The 5,234-nt window shown below is 38.0% G+C and overlaps 1 long non-coding RNA gene across 1 annotated transcript; it reads left to right on the forward strand.

Annotated features, from left to right (window-relative positions):
- The first annotated feature begins 3,940 nt into the window (after positions 1–3,940).
- LOC148033704 (uncharacterized) lies at positions 3,941–4,363 on the forward strand. The gene is made up of 3 exons (XR_015691473.1): positions 3,941–3,973; positions 4,062–4,151; positions 4,236–4,363. It is a non-coding gene; the product is annotated as an uncharacterized LOC148033704 (long non-coding RNA).
- Positions 4,364–5,234: the final 871 nt, after the last annotated feature.

Here is a 5,234-nt window from a genome sequence, read left to right on the forward strand (position 1 = left end):
ACTCTCAGGAGCCTTTACATCATCCTCCCTTTCCGGGATATTTCCTCTATAATGCAGAAATTTTCCTCTCTTGTAGCCAACTATTGATTTTATATCAGTTTGATTTGCTGCCAAGGCATAAGATGAGAGGGTCAAAAAGTATCCTGCTCTAGAAGCAGAGAAACCAGGACCATAACCAAAAATCCTAATTGCCATAGTCTTCTCCAAAAGCATCACCTTGTGTGCATTGTATTGTAACCCAAAGAAACCAAGTAGCCTTGTAAATGCCTTAATACATAGTATAGGCCATGTTGCTTCCTCTGAGAAGATGTTATGAAATACCAAGAAAACATGCGGATCAATCCTTGCTAAGTAATGGCCAAGTGCAACATCTTTATGTGAACTAATACCAACTCTTGTCCCTTTACCCCGTCCCAAGAAGTTATCAAAATCTTCAATCTCCAACTGTAAAAAAAGATAAATGTCAAATGAATGTTTAAATCAAACATATTAATGTACATACATCTTACAAAATTTGAGATAATAGTACCAATTGATTTTCATCATTTTCTAGCTTAGTTGGATTCCATATGTTAATTGATGATTGTGCATCATTGGTATCTTCCAATTCTTTAACATATTGTGACTCTTCTCTTCCAAAATGGGAAATTCCAAGTCGGTCTTGAAGGCCGTGGAATTCCTCTTCAGTAATCCCATACTCTTCCTCAACATTCTTTGCCTTACGAAAACAAAGAGAAAGGGCATCCCCTGCTTCAATAAACTTGTCGTCCGTAATTTCAGTGTTAAGTTTAAGTAACTCTTCTTTCGATTCATTTTCGACATCAACAATGCCATTTGCAGCATCAGCAATGATGGCTAAACAATAATCCTCCCTAAGATTGAAGGGCCTTTGAATGTCTGCTAGCAGTATGTATTCTTTGTCCTTGATAGGAAAAGTTGGTAGTGAAGCAACAGTATAAAAAGAAAAGTCACAAACAAGTTCTGCATTTGCATGGTTTTCTTCAATAATGGTCTCAGCTTTGAATTGGGCAACATCTAGTTTGCTAGCAATATTTGCTTCTTGCACAGGGTCCAAACATTCCCCTGCATCCTTGTCATTTGCTACCTCGTCCAAAAGGCAAAAGCTAGAACATTTTGGACCTTCTAATTGTTTTTCATCAAATTTCACAGGATATTTAATAAGAGAAAATGTAATGAATGCAGTTGTTTTGGACATAAGCCTGCATTTCCTAGAATAAATAGAACAAAACAAATCTGAGGTACAAAACCGGTCAAGAGAATGAGATGTACACTTTCTTGAAAACGAAGCCTTCTATGAAGGTGAGCTCCCAATAGGTATGTGAACATATTCCTTTGCATCCTTTTCAACCACCGGAAATGCAAAACTTTCAAACTCAGCAAACTTCTCCAAGAAAAACTTCTTACATGAGTTCAATACATGGTCAATATCCCAGTCAAGGTTGAAAATATCCTTTGCCATTCCGTAATAAGATAACTCCATGCCATTCTGAAGAAGAAATTCTAGGAGCCTTTCAGATGGAGAAACCTCTGTGATCTGGGACAATCTAGAAACCCTCAATGGTGACTTACCTTTGATTGGAGACTTCTTAGGCATTCCCACACTTGCTTCTAAACAAGGGGAGGAAGCTATGGGAATTTCAGGGGAGAAGGCAGCACACCCAGAAGCTCTTGTTGACCTTAATGACAATCTTCTTCTTTTTTTAGAAGGGGTTACCTGCTCTTGGGAGCCTACAACATCCTTAGGTTCAGACATGAGTGAAAGTACGATACCGCACGAAAGTGTGCAACTAGTTCACGAGCGATGCCTTCTCGCTTCGTATTTGCTAATCGATGATACGATGCGAATTCAGCCAAGCGACCTCAAGAACAATATCTCCTCGCTTTGTATCAAGGGGTAAACAAAATCACGCAAATTCACATAAGAAACATTGAAAGTGGACCTCAACTCTAAACAAGCTTGTAAATTTGCAAAAAAAGTCATAAATGCCTAACCACTGTGTTTATATAGAGCGAAAAATATTTGCCACGTGCGATGCCACATAGACAGCCACATGGATGGCCCATGCAAAACCTAGCCAATTAAACACTGCCACGTGTCACGGACCTCGCAGTTATAAAAGATCGATTGTAGCTTACGTGGCTCACTTTTCAAATCCAGAGCGTGAATACACAGCCACGTCGAGATCAACTTTGCCCTATATCGATCACCGCAATTACGGTGTGAGGAGTTGTTTTTTTAACCTACGCTTAAACATAGTTGCACCGTATCAGTCATCGCAAATATGGCTCGAGCAAGTGCTTTTTAAAAATGCGCTTCATTGTTTTCGTGTCGTATCCAACACTGCAAATCCGCGCTTCACTATTTTCGTTGTTTTCACGCCGTATCATTCACCACAAATACGATGCGAGAGGTTGCTTTTCAAAACTTGGTTTCACTGTATTCGCATCGTATCAGTTAAACCGTACTACCTATTGCAAATACGACGCGAGGAGTTACATTTTTGACCCACGATTTTTCCCTATCACTCTGTATCGGTCATCCGCAAATATGGCACGAGGAGCTTCACTTCGGACCCGGGCTTTTTCTCCTATCGTGCCGTATTTGTTATTTTTGTTTGGGTTACTTATGGTTTTTTAATATTCTAACTAGTCTCATTTTTTACTCATAGTTTTTAAATGTTCTAACAAGTCTCATTTTTCTGCAAGTTCATGGCTAGGAAAAAGCAGAATACAAGGAAGGTTTATATAGACAACAAAGAGAGTGAGGAGGAGACAAGGCTTTCATCTTCTCAATCTTTCCATCCTGAGATCCCACGTACCCCTGGTTGCCCTCAAATCCCACCTACCCCTGGTTGCCTTCAGTCTCCTGCTATGGAATCTAAACAATCTAGTGCAGAGACAGTGTCTTCTCCTGCCCAGAGTAAGGTTCATCATGTACAGTCCTACCCTACAACAACTGCTAAGTTTCCAACCTCCCTTAGAACCCCTATTCAACAGACAGAGCAACCTGGACCCAAGGAAGGCACAAAGAGCCACATAGCATGTGATTCCAAAGATAGCATTTATTAGGGTTGTCAAAGATATTTCTTTTAGATTATCAAGGGTGTCCACTAAAGTTGGCATGCAAAAAAATGGCAGCCTGCAGCCATTCTTTGCCTTCAAGAGGCTACTGAAGACTTCGCTATTGATTTTATGAACGATGCTTACATTGCTGCTGCCCACACTCATAGAATGACTTTGATGAACAAAGACTTTAGTATGGTTAGCATAATCAGGTATAGGTTCGATAAGGTATTGAGGCCCTTGCCCACTACTGATAAAAAAGCATTTGAGATCCTTAACTTTCCTCCAAAATTGTCTAGGAGAGCGAAACAGCTAGTGATTGAGGACGTGACACATTTATACCCTGCAAAGACCACCTCCGAACAAGTGTCTGCCTATCAAGAACCTAAAGAAGTCACCCATCAAGAATGACCACAAGAGACTATAGAGTCAGAGGATGAAATTTGCAAGAGAAAAATCGATGTCCTTGGTCCTGTCAATCTGAAGAGAATGGATGAGGTATACGGGCAAATGGTTGTGAATGTCTCTTGCAGTTCTTCAGAAGACTATCTTAGTATTTCCCCTGAGGACAAAGGAATGTTTGTTAAGAAAGATATTCAGTTGTCAGATTCAGTAGTCTTTTGTTGCATAAGGTAAGGATTTTTGGCTCAAATTTTTTAAATTGAATGATAGTGTTGTTGTGTTCATTGCAATTGACATTCATTTGGTTTTGCTTTTGGTTTTAGGGCGTTGATTTCTTCTCTTAGCCAAGAAATCTCTAAAACTATATTTATCATTGATCCAATGTTATCAATGGAATTGTTTTCAAAATCTCATTCAAACATAGGATTATTTTTCAGATCGTTTGATCCAATTACAAACTACCATTTTTTTTTTCTTACGTTGCAAGGTATGCAATTTTGCAAAGGGTTTAACGTATACTTCTTTATGTATACTTATTTATAGTATGCATTTCTTACTAACATTTTACTTTGCAGAGGACATTGGAGCTTAATATATATTGATATTTTCACTTGAGAAATGATCCTTATGAACTCTCTTAGGGGTATCCACGGTCAAGCAAAAATGTGTGTTGAATACAAATCCTCACTTTTTGGTTTATTATTTATTTTATTTATTGTCCTTTTTTTATAACATGTTTCCATTTACAGTGCTAGGAGGTTGGTGGTAACCTTTTTGGACACTACATATGACGATATTGCTGATCCTCAAAAACCATATAGTTTTCTCTTACAAGAAGTGCCCTTACAAAATGATGTGTATTCTTCTGGATGGAGAGTAATTTCAAATGTTTGTAGGATAATAGATTCAAAGATTCTCAAGATACATGGGGTTAATGTAAGTATCTTTCACATTCTGTTTTGAGCAACGTTATTAGATTTTGAGCAACAACATTATTATCAAATTTTATAATCATTCCATTTCTTTGTTTTTACTCCCTACAAGTACGAACTATCATTCACCTTACAACTTATTACAATTTTCCTTGCAGTGCAAAGATTACCCCAATTCTCATACACATGGTGGATAAGAGAGAGATGTATTGAGTTAATTTTGGATAGAGCAATCACGCCAGTCGACCTCGACTCTCCTCCACATAAATCCTTAACTAAGAGTAAGGCAAAAGGTAAGCCATCTGGAATGACAAGTAAGGCAAGCTCCACAAAGACAGAAATGCCAACACTTTCTCATTCGTCTTCTCATCTACCCCCTCAAGAGAAGAGGGCCCTTGTCCAAGTTAAATTCTTCAACCAACCAAAAAAAAAAGCCACTGCAGCTGCAATATCTATCTTTTCAAAAAGTGACGAAGAAGTTACAATGATGAAAGAAGACAAATAGATACAAATGGCAAGATCTTTATATATCTACACTTCAATTTTGTAACTCTTTATTCAATGAAAAGCTTTTTGTCCAACATAATGTTTTCAATTTTATGGCTCGAAGCTTACAATTGAAGGAGGCAAGCAACTCATACAAGAGAAAAAGCGTTCAGCTATTTTCCCTACTACTTTACCATTTACTTTGAACTTATATTCTGGGGATGTACAGTCTAGCATCTCCAAGGTATCCCTTACATCTTTAAGATTCCAATTGGAAGTGATATTTACCTCATTTTCTACAACTTGTACCTTAATATTTAAGGGCATGCA

The sequence above is a fragment of the Lygodium microphyllum genome, chromosome 7 (genome assembly GCF_053477565.2).
Source record: "Lygodium microphyllum isolate KBCC chromosome 7, Lygodium_microphyllum_v1.1.10, whole genome shotgun sequence".
Classification (NCBI taxonomy): domain Eukaryota; kingdom Viridiplantae; phylum Streptophyta; class Polypodiopsida; order Schizaeales; family Lygodiaceae; genus Lygodium; species Lygodium microphyllum.